This window comes from Camelina sativa, chromosome 16, assembly GCF_000633955.1.
Source record: "Camelina sativa cultivar DH55 chromosome 16, Cs, whole genome shotgun sequence".
NCBI lineage: Eukaryota > Viridiplantae > Streptophyta > Magnoliopsida > Brassicales > Brassicaceae > Camelina > Camelina sativa.
Window position 1 is genome coordinate 12,693,394 of NC_025700.1, and position 18,722 is coordinate 12,712,115.

An 18,722-nucleotide genomic window follows, 5' to 3' on the forward strand; every position below is an offset into this window, starting at 1 on the left:
TGTATTGCCTGCTTGGTCATGTTTCTCCAACGAGAGTTGGGTAGGGAAGTGATTAAGGTTGATTGTTTCTATCACGAGAGTGTTTTAACAAGATTTTACAGATTCATTGTCTAGGGAATATTTGCTTGAGGCATGTAGGATATCCATATTGGTCAGGAACACTTAGGAGTCGAGTACCCCATCCTTAGGAGCTTTCGTATTTAGATTGTTTACGTTTTTATTCATCACTTGATCCCTTACCCTAACAGGTACACGATCACCTATTTCGAGTATACCTTCGAGCTGTTCTTGCTTCCCTTGTTTACTCGTTCACCCCACCCGATCATGTACTTGAATGCTTGCATCGAGTGATTAGGTCGTGTGGTTCTTGTTCTTTTGCTTTCTTTTTCTTATTTTAGGATTGTTAGATCAAACCGAACTATTGCTTGGCTTGACTTGCATAGTTCTGATCATATCTTATCTGCTAGCATAACAACCATTTGGATTGATAACCCTTTGTACTACAACTGCATAGGGGATTGATATCCTGGGTGAAAATCCTGTTATCAAAAGGTCTGGACTGTTCTTCTTGCATGATCACTCCATCGGGTGTATGCTTGGGTTTCACCTCATTCTTGCTCTTTTTAGGCTCCAAAGCACCTGTTTTCATCAAAAATGCACAAATGCAACAATGTAGCACCCCAAATAGCCTAAATGCAAATTCCTAAGGTTAAGGACCTAATAATGCTAAGGTAAGGCTATATACAATGCAAAACATGGATAAAAAGATGCCTGAAAAAGTGTAAATTAGAGAGTTATCAACACCCCCAAACTTATCTCTTGCTAGTCCTCTAGCAAGAAAGTAAGAGGATGAGGTTTGAAAGTGGGGACTAATACACTCATAGTACCAAACTATAGTCCTTAAAGATAGTTCAAAGGTACTAAGATCAATCGACATACTTACAAGTATTATTCTATGCTTATCACCATGCATCGATGTAGTTCATCCTCCAACTAATCAGTAAAGAGTTGCAATTCCAAAGAACATCTCTTTCACATTCATAAAGTGTTTGGTGAATTCATGCAAATGGTAGGTGAATCAAGCTCAATCGGTTTTCAAGGGTAAGGCTTTTAGAGGTAGGTTTCAAACAATATTTTCAGGTAGCTTACTCTCGAAAGAAGTAATACTAGATAGTTGTGAAAACTATCTAACATAGAGAACAATTGGGGCATACAAAGTTACTACAACGGAACTGCCAACCTTGATCTTAACTCCTTTTTTTTTTTTTTTTTGCAATCCCTATGGTATTAACTTTGAATAACTAGCTCTCTATTACAAATTTTTTTTCTTTTTCTTTGCTATACTCCTTTTTTTTTTTTTGTATGAGCATTACCAAAACTTTTCTCTCTCTTTTTTTTCTCTTTTTTTTTACTTAGAATCTTAGAGCTAATTAAACTGAACCTTAGGGACTCATTTTTTTATATTTCTCTTTTGATAACACTACAAGAAAACAGGGCATTTACGACTGCGATAGGCGACTAAACACGTAGTCGCCAAATTTAGTGACTATATAACGACTGCTTAACCACTAATTTACAACTACTTATTATTAGTTGTAAGTTAGTCGTTTTTAGCGACTGAATTGAGTAGTTGGTTCAGTAGTCGTTGATTAGCGACGACTTTACGACTGAAAGACGAGAAAGTAATATTGTCACCTAAGAGTAGCTGATTTGGCGACTACATGGGGACTATTGCGGCGAGTCGTTAATTTGGCTACTAACATACGACTATATATGTTAGTCGGCACTTTGGCGACTACTAACCGACTAATGAGGCGAGTCGTAAACATGTCGGCCAAAAAGAAACATGTTTTATTCGTTTGTGGGGTTGTTAAGCTTTGTTTTTTTTGCGACTGTTAGTTCGAGTCACATCACAGTCGCCAGGTAGTCGGTAAGTAGTCGCAGAACAAGTTGCCTATAATACAAAACGTGATGCTGAGATTGCTGCTCGTGAAGCAGAACATTCCAAAGTTGTGGCTGAGTAACAGAAGAAGATAGAGCACTTGGAAAAGTTCATGCGCAAACTTGATCCGGCCTTTGTCGAATTCCATGAGTCTGAATCAAGTGATGCATCCATCAACCCTCCAACATAAAGACCATCTCCTCCTTAGGTTACTTCTTAGGCTACTTATCTCTATTTCTTACTCTAATGAACTTGACAATTTGGGATGATGTGTTGTTCCTTGTCACTTAAGAGAATCATAGTTTTAGGATTGATCATTTGGGTTCTCTTTTTGGTTGTTTTAAATATGGTTCTCTCTTTTGGTTATTGCTAATATGGTGTACTTGTTACAAATATTGTTAACTTTTGGTTATTACAAAAGCAAATTTTAGGGCTTTCTTTGATTATAAATTCGAATTATAAACAAAACAAAAAAGAAAATATTCTGGTTTTTAATCCCTATAGTCTTCAAATAGTCATTAAAAATGGTTTTACATTGTCGCAACTCAGTCGTCAAATAGTCGCAATTAAGTCGTCCAATAGTCGCACAACAGTCGTCACGTAGTGGCCACATAGTCGCTACATTTAACGACTAAATCACAACTATTCTCAAACAATCTCCTTCACATCGAATTAATCGTTAAACTGTCAGCAAATAGTCGTAAGTGTTTACCGACTACTTTACGACTACACGTACAGTACTACTGTTCACTTTTTTATTAATCGTAACATCGTCACCAAACAGTCGTAAACATTTACGACAACGTTACGACTACTGTTACGACTACGTGTATTAGTCAGAAAGTACTCGCTATTTACAGACTAAGTTACGACTGAATTTCTTACCGACTAACGTTTTACGACAACGGTGATTAGTCGTAACGTAGTCGTAATATTTGATTTAGCGAGTACTAAGCGCCTATAAGTGCAGTCGTAAATTGTCTGTTTTCTTGTAGTGAAAACCGATTCTATTAGCTAGTTCAAAAGGTACTAAACTTAGCTAAAACAAGAGCCAATTCTTTATCATTCTCAATACTCTCAAATTTTCACAACCTATAGCACTATCAAAGCTAAAAAGGCCTCACTCAAGAAATCACAACAAGGCTTGAAAACAAAGGTTTGGGTTCAAGGGTAGGGAAAAACATTTTGGCTTAAACGAAAAGATTGTCAAAAATGGAGTGTTGAAGTTCCATAAGAAAGATAATTCAAGTTCAGGTTAATTCCAATAATATAGTGATGCTACGATGTTCAAGCAAGTTTCACACAAATGGAAGAAGCTTTCGAGAGAAACAAGGTTTTCAACAAAGATTCTTCATTTTTTCAAAGATTGATCAAGCAACACTGAATGGTGATTAAGGGCTATAGCTCCAATCCTAAGGTTGAACTTAGAAAAGGTAGTATCAATCATTGCCCTCTAAAATGCATATGCAACAACCCTATATGAAACAATCTAGACTCGATCCTATTATGTAAATGCAACTACATGAACACTTTTTTTTTATATAAATTTTTTTTTTGTTTTTAAAAATTTTGGGTTTTTTTTTGAAGGCAAATGGATACAGATTCAAATGAATAAAACTAGTATGCAAAAGTTTGAAATGAGAAAATAAAACACAATGTTAAATACATTCTTGGATCTTCCCCTAAACTTAAACTACACAGTCCCTTTGTAAGTAAAAGTTCGGAAAAGAAACCAAAAATCACAAAATGAAAGAAAATAAATGCAATGTTATTTACAAAGGTTTGGATGAATGTGGTACCTCATGGGTTGGTGAAAAGGGAGGTTGTAGCAGCCTCCATGCTCGCCTAAGCGTAGCTCACCGGGTAGTCAAGAAAATTGGAGAGAGAAGAGACCTAAAATGATCAAAGACTTAAACCATATTCACAAGGATATCGTTGAGACTTCCTATCAAGTGAGCTTGTTTATAGTCATTGAGCTTGACTTTCGATGCTTGTCATACTGGGGCGGGGTCAGTGAGGTGTAGAGATGCTCCCCCCTTTTTGCCCTCACCTGCCATGTGTTTCTTCACTCTCTGCCCGTTTACAGTAAACTCGGACCCATCATTCCCAAGCAAAGTTACTGCTCCATAAGGCATTACTTCTTTAATTGTGAATGGTCCTGACCCTTTTGACTTGACTTTTCCGGGAAACAGTCGAAGCTTGGAGTTGAATAGGAGAACTTTATCACCAGCTCTCAAATCCTTGTCTTGGATCTTCTTATCATGAAAAGCCTTAGTTCTTTCCTTGTAGATCCTTGAATTATCATATGCCTATAATCGTATTTCATCGAGTTCATGAAGACCATAGCTTTCCTTTCTTGAGCAGTATTGATATCCAGTTTCAGAAGTTTAGTTTCCCAGATCACCTTGTATTCTTCTTGAACTGGTAGGTGATAATTTTTTCCATAAAGAAGCTGGAATGGCAATCTCGCCCTATCGTGGTTTTGTAAGTTGTTCTATAAGCCCATAATGCATCATCTAGCTTGGAGACCCAATCTTTTTTTGTGATTCCCACGATCCTAGTTAATATTGTCTTGATTTGTCTATTACTTACTGCAACTTGCCCGTTGGTTCTGGGTGGTAAGCTGTTACAATTTATGCTTGGCTTTATGCTTCCGCAACAAACCATCGAAGACCTTGGTAATGAAGTGGGTTCCTCCATCGCTGATCACTACTCTAAGGGTTCCAAACCTTGGGAAAATGATGCATTTGAACATCTTTACTACGACCCTGCGATCATTTTTCGGGCTTGCTATTGCGTCGACCCACTTTGAGACATAAGGGACTGCCACCAAGATGTATATTTTTCCGTTCGAAGGCGGATTGAAAGGTCCCATGAAGTCTATTCCCTAGATGTCAAAAACTTTGACTTCTAGGATGGGCTGCTGAGGCATTTCGTTTCTCCTGCTGATGTTACCCATTTTCTGGCATGGGTCACACTTGGTTGTGAAAATTTGTGCGTCTCTGAACATGGTTGGCCACCAAAGGTCGGCTTGAAGGATCTTTTGAACGGTCTTGAAAGTAGCAAGATGACCACCATAGGCGGACCCATGGTAGTGCTCGAGAACTCCTCTTACTTCTTCCTCAGCTATACGATAGGTTTCGTCATCAACTGACGATAGGTTCCATCATCGACTAACGATAGGTTCCGTCAGCGTGTGACGTTGGATTCACTAGCCTATGGGAATCCAAGTGTCCCAAGAAATAAAAATGGAGAGTTCCACACTAGTGAAGTGACAGTTGTGAACCGATGTTTGAATTGAAGAAAAGGAACCCAAATGAAAATGGAAATAGTGAAGTGACCAGTGAGAGTAGACACTGAAGTGGGATTCAAACAAGGACTGTCGGAGCCATAGACTGTCGGATGGTACGGAAGTATCGATGAACGATGGACCGAGCTAATAGTCCAATGGTAATGCGGTTACGACTATAACTGATGGCTGGTCCAGTACTCGGAATCATTCGAAGGAATTAGACCAACTCACAGATTGGGAAACTCGAGAAAAATGGAAACTCGCGGAAAAGGCAATCTGTGTAGGATAAGGTAGTTGCGAAATAAAAGGGAACTTTGGGCGTGATAAGGCTTATCGCTTTTGGAAGTCCAAGGCGGTGTAGTCGACCCTATATAAAGAGAGACAACAATAAGGCTCTTGAGAGAGCACCTCATTAGAAATCTTGAGCCGCCGCTAGAAAGAGAGAGAGAGAGAGATCGTGTCACGTGATCAGATTAGGGATTGAACGAAGTGGACAAGATATAGACGAGAATTGGCACCAAGGGTCAGATTGCAGGGTGAGTACGTGACTATGGTTGAGTTTTATGGTCGATCTCTTGACTCATGGTTTATATAGTCTTGTTTGCTTGCATGTCATGGCTAGTTGTTTTTATTGCAATAATTTGATGGATGGTCGAAGCGATTTGGACAACTATCCTATAAGTTTATTTGACTTGCATGACTTCATTGAAATAGACCCTATGTCGGATTTAGATTATTGAACTGAGCCTAGTGAGATGGGATGACCGCTCCATTAAGCAAATTTGTTTGCTTACGCCTCCTTTTTGGATGCAGGAAAGGAAAGGTTTGAGGATCTAAACCTAAGTGGCTGACCAGCTCGCGTGACAAAGGCAAGGAAGGAAGAAGATGGTGGTTTTGGGTACTTTTATTTCCCGGCTAGTATTTTGAATCGATGTATTACCTTATAGGCATGACTTTCGTTTTACTAGAACCTCATCTTTAATTTGATTGCACGTTTATGCTTATTTATGGCCTGATCTACTTAACTGAATGCGCATATTGTCAAATAAACAAGTGAAAAATTAATTGGCTCTAAGTTAGAATCAAATAAGGTTTAATTTGGTAAGGAGTTTTAGGGTCGGGGTGTTACATAAACCCTCCTCCAATTCATTAAAAATAATCAAAACCACAACTGGACAAGACGTGGCAAAGCCATCCCATTCCCATCTTCTACCAAAATTGGCTGGATGATCGGGACACGAATCCAAAAAGAGAAAACCTAAAACAAATAAAATGCATAGTTCGCTAACCCATCAGCCAGACAATAAGCCTTCTTATACACATGTGTAACCCGGACTAGCCAGTCTCCTACAATAATGCTATGGCACAAATGTACCAGGAACGATATCATATGAGCATCATTTATCCATGAACGAATAAAACCTACCACCAACTGTGAATCCACCTCCAATTCAACCCGTCTCAGTCCACGCTCCCATGCTATGGCCAGCCCATAGTAAACTCCACACAACTCCGCCATCGGAGAGGAATAGAGTCTGATATTCAACGCAAACCCGCATAACTAGTTTCCCCTCTCATCCTGAATGACTCCTCTAACCATAGCCTGTCCCAGATTCCTCTGAGGAGCACCATCCGTCAGGAACCACCCCACACTCGGTTTTTAACAACCAATCAACTGTTCCACATAAGCTGTAGAATTTGTAACGAGAGCGGATGAGCATCACTTATTCCTGATCAAATAAAATCTACCACCAACTATGACTCCACCTCCAATTCAACATGTCTCCATCCACGCTCCCATGCTACGGTCAACCCATAGTACACTCCCCACAACTCCGCCATCAAAGAGGAACAGACTTTGGTATTCAATGCAAACCCGCATACCTAGTTTCCCCTCTCACCCAGAATGAATCTTCTAGCCGTATTCGGTCCCAAATTCTCGTGAAAAACACCATCCGTCATGACCTTAAACCAGCCCACAGTCGGTTTTTTCCAACCAATCTATTTTTCCATGAAGCTATAGAATTTGCAACGAGATGGTGAGCTTTCGTTTCCTCCAAAGATAGCTCTCTCAAAAGTCTCACCCTATCTCAACAAGTCATGTGCTCACCAAACACATTCTCACACCTCCATTTAATTTACACACCCACCAAGATGCAATACTAAAAAGAGTTGACCAGGACGCTCCTCGTCACTCATTGCACTCTCGCAAATTATCAAAGAACCATTCAAACAATGACTTGGTAAAAATGCTAGCCGCTTACTTTGTGGTACCAGCTCCAACCAAAGCCCATGCATTGTTGGGCAATCCCGCAACATATATATAATCATCTCTATAGCTCCGTTACACACTGGGCAGACCTCACTCTCCCCCATATGTCATCGTAAACGCTCTACATTGGTCATGATAACCTGGTGGCTAACTAGCCATAAAAAAAACGAACTCTTTCTAGCGCCACCACTATCTAAACTCCACTGTAAAATTGTGCCATACACAGCCTAGGTAAGTGATCTTGCGTAAGCAAAGATTACGTGGAACTCACCGTGAACCCCCCATTCGTGTTCCCCACCCAAGATAAAGTATCCTTCTTCCGCAGTATGTGCTTAAGCACAACCGCATATAATTGCAAACTTGTACTAGCCTGAATATAATGCTCCAGTTTTGAAATATCCCAACCCAAGCCCTCAACCTAATACTTCTCCGCCCTCTTATGCAACTCCTCCTGGGGTACCAAAATCACTGACCGCTGTAACAATGTTTCCGTCCCCAGTCATCTATCCGTATTGAACCTAATTGATCGACCATCGCCATGAACCCAGCCTAATCCCAGTAAAATAACATCCCGTAACCCCACTCCCACAGTTTGCTAAGTAGAAGACCAATTACTCTTCGGGAATAACCTAAGAACCATCATCAACCTCTCCCACTCAATCCTTACAACGCAAAACACGTGCCCACAGGCTTGTGTGATCGTGTAAAATCCGCCACCCCCACTTTCTCCAGTAGAGATTTATTCATCTCACGTGAACCCCATAACCCCAAACCAACCTCAGCTCGCGGTTTACACACTCTTTTCCACACAAGCAGATGTTGTTTCTTTTTCTCCGTCGTACTTCTCCACATAAACGATCTCAGCATTTTATCCAGGCTCTTTAATATCAACAGATGAAGTACAATGGATCTCATACAGTGAATAAGAATCAAAGAAAGAACCGCTCTGGTCAACATGACCCTCCTAACCAAACTTAGAGTCCTACTTTTCTAACCTTCCAAGCGAGATGACACTCACTTCAAACCTTCCCGTAAGTCATTTTATTGATTATTTTGTGCAAGATAGGGATGCTTAAATACTTCCACATATCTCTTGTACAGCAAATACCACTTGCCGCACTAATCAATCCCTCCATATCCTGACTAACATTACTTGAACAAAATATTTTTGATTTTTTCTCAAGCGTACATTATGTCTCGAAGCAAGAAAAAATGTCTCCAAAACCTTTCTAATCACTCTCACTTTAGCAACAAATGCATCTGCAAACAATATAAGGTCATCAGCAAAGCAAATATGTGACAACTTAAGCCCTCCCCTTAAAAGACAAATGGGATTCCAATCCCTTCTTCCTACTGCAGCCTCAATGAGATGACATAGTCTCTCAATGCACATAACAAACAAATAAAGAGATAACAGATCCCCTTGCCTCAAACCTCGTGAGGGCTGAAAAGATTCCCTCTTCTCCCCATTCCACAACAAGCTCATACTCGAATTAGAAACACATTCGATAATATATGCAACCTCTAACTTTTCCTTCAAGAAATCTCATGTTATGCGACCTTATGCTTTCTCTAGTTCCAACTTTAACAACATCCAACCCTTCCTTCCGTTTTTCCTTCGCATAGAGTGCACCGCCTCCAGAACCACGACCACATTATTGATTCTTAGGCTTCTCGGGATGAAAGTAGCTTGGGTTGGACAAATAAGCTTCGGAATAACATTCTTAAGCCTCATCACCATCATCTTTATTATCACCTTGATGGAACGCTACACAAACTCACAAATCTGAATTGTGTGATCCGCTCCAGCGTTGAAAACTACACATCAAAATCGTCAAAAATAGTTTGTTCCTTGTCAAGTATTATACCAATTCGGCCTCAAACAATTTTTGTAACTGTGTATTTAGCCGAATCCCGGCTCGTATATCAACGAGACTCTTCCTATTTACCTTAAGATCCCACAAATTATTTGTTATAAATTCATACATCAAGTATAAGGTTACTTACTTACAACTTCCGTCGGCTTCTATATTATGTCGTGCGTTGTTTCTTGGTCAATCCTTTTGCTTTTCTTGTTTGGGTTATGGACTTAGGTTACATCATATGTGCTTAAAGTTTTTATTGTCAGCTCGAACGTCTTCTGTGTATAAGGTTTTAATATTACCGCGTATATGTATTGTTGTAAATCGATACAAAAATTTAGATTCAATCAAGTATTGATTAATGTATCTGACACAAGCTTTAAACACGGAAATAGAGAGAACACATAAACAGAGAACACAGAGATTTGGTAACCCAGTTCACTGCATCAGCAGCTACGTCTGGGGAGGAAACATAGTCCTCCACATCCATTATAGATCAAGAGTTACATATGTGTTATGGTTACAACATACCTCTCACACTCGTCTAACATCCTAGATCGAGTCTCACAAGAACAACATATGAAAGAAGAATAACAAGAGATTGGGCCTAGATACACCGAGAATCTACATCTCTCTCTAGCTCTGTTCACCTCTTCAGAACCGCCTGAACTAGGGTTCGGCGCAACTTCTTTTTGCTCTCTCTCTCTCTCTCATCTGGTTGGNCTCTCTGTTTAACCTTATGTATTTATACCTAATACATAGTCGGTTCTTGTATGGGCTTCAGACAAATATCTGGCCCAGTTTCTGACAGACCAAACAGGCCCACATTAAACAAACATATACAAGCTTCTGATCCACTACAGATTCCTGTTTCAAGTTGGATCACATCTTAACAATCTCCACCTTGATTCAAGCTTGAAACTTTGAAGAAACACGCCTCATAGAACCTTTGGAATCCAGCTCTAAACTTGGCTAAACAATCTTCATTAATCTGGAGAAGCCACACTCATACAACAAACATATCAGCAAAATCAACTCCTGAAATTTGCATCAACCATCAACGCATTATTCTTTGGAATAACTACACAGACCCCTGAACCTTGACAATTCTTATGTCCATTACTTCAGAGATAAACCAGTACTCAAGACACTCTTTTGTCATCTTTGTCATGCGTTTGACATCTTCATAGCTTTGATCATGAGATTCCTACCCATAAGCTATACAATAACATGTTAACAACACCAATAACATGTTCACTCAACAGATCACTTCATAAGCTAAACCACTTATGAGTTAAACAATCACACAGCTTTCATCATGGTTTCTGTCAGACACCATATACCTGTTTTAGTGATTGAATTTCATTCTGCAACACCTGATTCTAACTTGCTAGCCCTTGAATTCCAACTCTTGTGCACACTGAGACAGAAAACAAACATTTACTTGAATCAACTACAGAAATATTGAAACACCCTTGTTTCAACTTGATCCAATTCTGTGATCCCAATTTATCACAATAACAAACCCTCTTTATCACTCATATAGATAGAGTGAGCCGATTACAACTTGAGCCAACCAAATAACAACCACTTAACCAATGATCTTCAATCGACTCTTTGTACCTGTTTGAGTTACAACCAAACCGGGTTAACTCAAACAACAAGTGTTGTCTCTCACATGTATGATCATACACCTTGACAACAACACCTTCTTGAGTTTGTTAGACATGTAAAGAATCTCAACGTCCAGAAACACCACTGTATAACCCGAGATTACCCATTACAACCATATGTCTTAACATATCAACCTGACCCACTTCACATGTTCAAAGATCCTTGTAAAATAGAATTACCACCAACAGCTTATGACACGTTGTTAGTCACTTCAACCATGTCTCATATCATCATAACATGTGATATGTCTGAGACAATACCTTAAAGCTTCTTCACATCAAACCTTAAGCTCATGATGTGTTACTCCAACTCTGCAAGACATTCACCAGTATGCAGAATCCACCAAACAACTTAGTACAACATCATAAATCTTCTCAGGCCTTCAACTGCCTTTTACCAAGGAGATTATTCAAACTCCACCTTATGATGCAAACATACAAATTACAACTTCTCAAGTAGTTGTCTTCAACTGGTCAACAAATGCAATTTGTCTCTCTTTCATTATCAGCCTTTCTATGACTTCATATCACTTGCAAATACTTTAAGCCTCGAGATAAAACATGTTTCCATGCGAGATGCACAACAGAATTTCCTGATACGAATTATAGAGACCATACTTTAGTACCAGAGATCACTCCATGATTGAATACCTCCGACACTACACAATCACTTATGTATCTTCAAATCAAACAGTCTTTCCTCTATTGTTCTAACTGACTCCACAGAGACTGTCCTAGTGACTGAATCAAAATCTTTTAATCTCTGCTTACTAACTCAGAAAATCCTTCTGAACCACATAGCAGAACTCTCGAATCAAATATGTTCCAAACATCTAAAAACAGTCTTCGATTCAACAGCAATTTGTATGACAACAATAGATTGAATCCCAAAATGCACCGCTGTTGTTTTCAACAGGTCATGCCGCCTAACTTTCTAAGGCTAGTTAGACTTTAGACACAAAACTTTGTTCAATCCACCATACATAACAAATATCGGCCGACGGTTTTGACAATCACCATCTTAGCTTACCTTTTTTCAATTCACACTGACCTCTGATACACTTCAAAATGTAGACAAACATCTCCTGAATGTGAATTCCCACACTCGGTTATAGCTTCATACAATCTTGATACATTTACAAACTCCCTTGACTGCTATTATTCAAGACTTTGTATACTTCTGCACTAGTCGCAAAATATACCAGAGCGAGATGCCTGATCTATTCTAAGAATAACCACATTATTCTTGATTAAACTAGCTTCTAACTAACATTATCAATCCAGTTTAAGCTACACAATCATATTGATTTCTATCATCAAATGTAAACTCCATCTTGATGACAACCAATCTGATCAGCTACCAATTATGAATGCAACCTCATGTTTTCTCTTGATCATCATGTCAACCCAATAATGATGGCCTACTATGCAAACTTTAAGACCTTGAGTCTTCCACGTCTGAATTTCACCATAACCATGTTATCTCATCACTTATGAAATTGAAGCCTTTAGTCACCACATCACTGATTTTTTCCTAATCAGCTTTCACCATGAGTCGGTACTTGTCTTCACACAACTCATGTGTCGTATCAACTATATCCCGGGCTTGATCAGTCTCTGCAACATCCACAGAAACCTGAACAATGACTACACACTTACATGTTATTCCAACAGAACATCCATCTATTCCTTCTGCTTCAGCACTTGTGTGCCACAGACTATCAAACAACAGACCTTGTAGTCTTGAGCCAATTTCTTTAGACTCTTTCAGCTCCTTGATGATCTCCTTTAACACCTGATCATCAACACTCTGAACCTTCCTTAGATTCACAAGAATCTAATTATTGACACAGATACTCACATCCTGCAATCAACTACACACTTTCTCAAATCTTAGTCAGACTTGAATTCCTCAAAGATCCTAACATGTCTTATTTCCAACAGATTAACCTGAAACTGTTTCATGCTCATCTGCAACTTCTTCTTTGATCTGAACCAGAAAACCTTATTGATACTCAAACAACCATTAACACACATAGGAACTCAAGCTTTTATGGCGTCCCATTGTAGCAGAATCCTATTCATATGGATTGTTCGAACTTCTGAAACTCGCACACAAGCTGCATCAGACCTTCAGCAAACTGAATATACCAAAACACAACCTGAAACCCAGCATTGAATCTTGGATAATCCCTTGCAAAATCAACAGCCAACCTTTTGTGCTATACCAAGATTTTGATTCTCTTAACTCATGCAGACCATCAACAAATAGAAACAAGTCTTTAAAACATCACACTTTGACCTTGTGACTGTCGAGGATACAGACTTGACGTTTTCAATATTTGAGCCTAAAACAAGTAGAGGTTAACTCCACCTCAAACTAATCTCCAGTTGGTCGCGCAACATTGATGTTTAACTCTTGAGCCATTGGAGGAGACAAGGTGTAGATCCTTCAGAGTTCATAAACCTGAAAACATATGATCTTATCAAATCCGCTGTAGTGAATCTTCCTTCCTCCAACATCAACGTTCTGAAACCCATAACAACGACCATCTTCTTCTTTCATGTTATTATAGCACCATCTCTCTGAGAACTACAGATCTGATATAAAGCTAACACTTTCCTTCACATATCTGAAAGCTTTCTCACAAAGCTTGCTCCTCAAGAACCTGAGTCTCTGATACCACTTGTTGTAAATCGATACAACAACTTTAGATTCAATCAAGTATTGATTGATGGATCTGACACAAGCTTTAAACACGGAAATAGAGAGAACACATAAACAGAGAACATAGAGATTTGGTAACCCAGTTCACTGCATCAGCAGCTACGTCTGGGGAGTAAACAGAGTCCTCTCACACTCGTCTAACATCCTAGATCGAGTCTCACAAGAACAACATATGAAAGAAGAATAACAAGAGATTGGGCCTAGATACACCGAGAATCTACATCTCTCTCTAGCTCTGTTCACCTCTTCAGAACCGCCTGAACTAGGGTTCGGCGCAACTCCTTTTTGCTCTCTCTCTCTCTCTCATCTGTTTGACCTTATGTATTTATACCTAATACATAGTCGGTTCTTGTATGGGTTTCAGACCAATATATGATCCAGTTTCTGACAGACCAAACAGGCCCACATTAAACAAACATATACAAACTTCTGATCCACTACAGATTCCTGTTTCAAGTTGGATCACATCTCAGTACTAGGAAGATCACGAATTACACGAATTACTTTATACGCATTCAGTATCCTTGATTTAACAACTGAAGGAACTTTTTCAGAAAAAGAAAAAGAAGCTAAAATAGGTATGAAATTTCTTGCTAAAAATATCAATATCATATAAAATGAAATGTTATGGTATACAAAACAAAAGAGTAGAGTGACCTATAGAAAAGTAACCTTGGCAAAAAGCATGAGCTTCCCAAACGCTTTCTATGCTTTGGTGTAGCGATTTTATTGCGGAACTCTCGATTGATTTTTCTGAAAATTGTTAGAGGAGGAATGGATTGGTGAAGAATATTGTTCTTCTGCTTGAGAGCTACAGCTTTCCTAAAAGGAGTTGGATTTACAATCACTAATTTTGTTGCTCAATAGCTATGACGACACATTTGTAGCAAAAAGAATGATGCGACTTTAGGCATAATTATAGAGAAATTCCTTTAAATACCACTAAAATTTTGTTTTTTCCAAAAATATCATATTTTAGTTTTTTTTCCAAAAATACCACAAAAGTTTTTTTTCCAAAATTACCACAAACACAAAAAATTGATTTGTAAGGATGTAGAATTTTTATTTTTAGGTTTGGGTTGACACATAGTTTTAGGATATAGTTTTTAGGGGTAGGGTTTAATATTTATAATTTGGAAATTAGTTTTTAGTATTAGAATTTCAATTCAATTATATAATATTTTGGAAAAAAATTACATTTTAGTGGTATTTTTGGAAAAAAAAGTAAATTGTGCTATTTTTGAAATAAAAACCTATTTTAGTGGTATTTATGACAATTGCCCTTAATTATAGCTACACCACTTTTGTTGTTAATGCAGTAGCCAATTTGACAATCCGTAGTCCGTGTTAAAGTTTAAATTTAAATTTAAATGTATATTCCTCGTAAAAAGTGTTAATAATTTAAATTTAAATTTTTATCTTTCTTAAAAATTGTTAATGATTTAAATTTAATGAAAAGGAAAATTACGATTAAATAAAAATTATAACTTAGCTTAAAATGATTTTTCTTTGTGAAAAAAATAAAAAAATGACAGATGTTCTGAAACAAAAGGAGTATATTGTTTTTAGTCATCCATAAATCTATTTTCCATCGTAATTTTGATTTTGACTACAAAATCATTATTATTCAACCAAAAAGATTTCTTACAGTAGAAAGGAAATAAATTGTGAACAGAAAAGAATAAGTTAAGTTACAAATATTGGAGTTCCTGGTGGCCGTCCCACTGTTCCAAATAATAAGATTTTTTAGCTTTACTATTTTGTTTCATTTTATAAGTTTTTTTCGATTCTTATATCTTATTTATGTTTATTTAGTAGTATGTTATAACCATTTAGTCTATTTTTTCTATTCCTTAATTTTTTTGAATAAATATTTAGTCATATATTTTATATAAAAATTTATGATTTAAAAATTTTTATGCTTTCAACTAGTGTAACATCCGCGAACCAAAATGTGAGTTTTGAGAAGGGATATTGATTGATACCATAGGGGTGTCGGTCGACACCAATAATTTTTGGTCCGACCAGTTTGATTTAATTCACGATTTTGGGTTGGTTTGGTTTATTTGGGTTAACTAAACCAAATATATAAGTGGGAAGCGACGAATTGTGGGTTTAGATAGTATTTTGTCGCCGTTTGCAGAAGAAAAGAGAGAACTTGGGGTTTGAGAGGTTTTTGGCTTGTTTTTGGTGATTTTGGTGAGATCTGTAGCTGTGGAAGGGAGAGTTGTTGCTGGGAACAAAGGAGAAGCTTGTTAAGGTGTTGTTTCCACCGTTTCGCAACCAAATCTTCCTGTAAAAGAGGTGAGTGCTTGACCATGCCTGATCTAAGCCTGAGATCTCTTTTTTTTTGGTTGTTCTTTGTTGTTTGTGGTGTTTCTCTTGCGTGGGTTGGTTGGTTTCATGTTTCTATAGGTTCCTGAGGTGTTTGGGAGAGTTCGGGACGAATTGGAGGCGATTTGGAGCGGAGGTTCGTCGTTCGGTTTCGTGCAGATCGTGTGTGCGAAGGCGGTGTCGATCGACACCAGTTAAGTGTCAGTCGACACCATGTTTGTTGAGTGTCGGTCGACACCAAACTAGCGCCGGTCGACACTGGACTCAACCGAGACTTGTTTTTCTGGTTTGATGTATGGTTTGTGTTTGTTTTTTTTTTTGCCTTAATAATAGAATCTCAGTTGCTTATGTGTATAGTACAATAGATGGGAGGATGACCTCAGTGAGTGTTTACGACAATACTCATGCATCTCAATTTGTGTTTGTGGTGCAGATAAAGGCAATGTGTGATCGTGGAATCAAGGCAATGAGGAGGAGGATGATCTAGGGTCTCGTTTGTGTGTTATTGATTATGATATTGATCTTGGAACCTTGGTTAGAGTTATAATAGATTATTGGATAGAGTGGACAGGAATGTTATCGTATTGATTATATACTGGTTTTGTATTATTGGTGGGTTTCCGCTGTGCATAACGTTTATTGCTGGGTTATTAATGAGTTGTGGTTGGGTTGGGATATTTAAGTAGTATGGGATACTTAATTATATATTGTATTTAATATATAAAAAAATGGGTCGGGTTGTTTCAGTTTGGTATCAGAGCCCTTACAGTTCTAGGATGGTTAAGTGGATGGTTTAGAGCGGTTTAGGGGTTTAATTGGTTGAATTGATATCTATGTTTGTTGATGCATGATGTTGTGTGATGGAATTGATTATGAGTAGTTATTCAATTTGTATGTGGTATGGAGTCCTAGTATCATCCTCTTCGAGTCTTCAATGAGATTTCACGGTAAGTTGGGTGTTCTGTGTGCGGTTTTAAATTGTGTGCTTAGCCGTCTGTTCTAATAGTGCAAATTGTTAGAGAGGGTGCTGTTGCTGGTCGTGGTCGAGGACGCGGACGTGGTCGTAGTAGGGGCAGAGGGTTAGTAAGACTGTGGATCAGAGTGTGACAGCTGAGGGTGTTGGCGAGTCGCAGGGCTTCCAGGAGGGGTCCATGAGTGTGGTTGGTGGGGTACCGATGGGACCGTAGGCGCTGAAGGGGTCGATGTGGGTGGTGTCGGTGCTGGAGTGGCCGGTGATGCTAGGGTTCCAGGTGCAAGAGTCCCAGAAGGTGGAGCCCCTGGAGGAGGTGTTGACCTGGCGGGCTTGTTAAGACAGCTGTTGGAGCAGATACCGGGAGTGGTACCGGCTCAGACTCAGGTAGTACCGCCAGTGGCGGCGGGGGTGCAGCAGCCAGTGGCTGCGGGTGTAGGAGTTCATTTTCAATATGTCAGTATGTTGAGGGAGATGAACTACATTGGTACCGAGCGGTTTTCGGGAGGTACTGATCCTACTGTTGCAGATGAATAGAGGACGAGAGTGGAACGTAACTTCTAGTCTCTCAGATGTCCTGAGGAGTTTTGGGTGGACATAAGGGTCCACAACCTGATTAATGATGCTTAGTTGTGGTGGAGATCAGTGGCTGCTAGGATAGTGCAGAGGGAGATGTCTTGGTCTGACTTCGTCGAGGAGTTCAACCGCAAGTATTTTCCTAGAGAGGCACTGGACCAGTTGGAGATGCAGTTCCTACAGTTATCTCAGGGAACTCGGTCGATGCGGGAGCTGGACTTGGAGTTTGGTCGGCTTCTGATGTATGGTGGTCGGGCGATGGAGTCTGAGGTCGCTCAGATCAGGAGGTTCATGAGGGCACTTTGTGAGGACTTGAGAGTCCACTACAAAGGGAGGAGTTACGCCAGGAGGCCGGAGATGATGGAGACCCCAGCGGAGATAGAAGATGACTTGAGGTCACAGGTAGAGGTGGTTAGCCCAACAGTTCGGGCATAAGAAACAGTAGAGAAGATCGTTCCGGTCAAAGGTAGCAAGCCAGCGCAGGAACAGAAGAGGAAGCAAGAAGACACGTCAGGTATGCGGCAAGTCGGGCGAGGGTGTTTCGGATGTGGAGGCAGGGATCACAAGTTGGCAGAGTGTCCCAAGAAAGGTGACATGTAGGAGTATCGTCGATTGTGTTATCATTGTGGGGAGGATGGGCATATCAGGCCTTTCTATCCTAAGTGGAGGCAGACGATAGAGGTTGTGACGCAGCCGAAGGGTGGACCAGATGCCCAACCCGATGTTTTGTTTTAGCTTTTAGTTCTCTTTCTTTCGTTTATGTATTTTCGTTTGGAGTTGTAAACGATTATTGCATTTGAGGTTTTTAATAAAAATTGAGTTTTTGGGATTTGTGTTTGTGAACCTTGTGGAAAAAAGAAATCGCTTGGGGGTTCTATAAATGGAAAGTTTCCATAAATAAAAGGTTTTTAAAGATGGAAAATGTTAAAGGAGTTAGTGTTTTGCTATTTATGGAAAGTGGCGTTGCAAAAGGAAAATAGAGAGTTGGAACTTGTTTATTTTTGGAATGGGTGCGGGGAGCATCAAAGTGTTCGAGATGTGTTGGAGTGAGGCCTGGGGGTGGCCATGGTAGT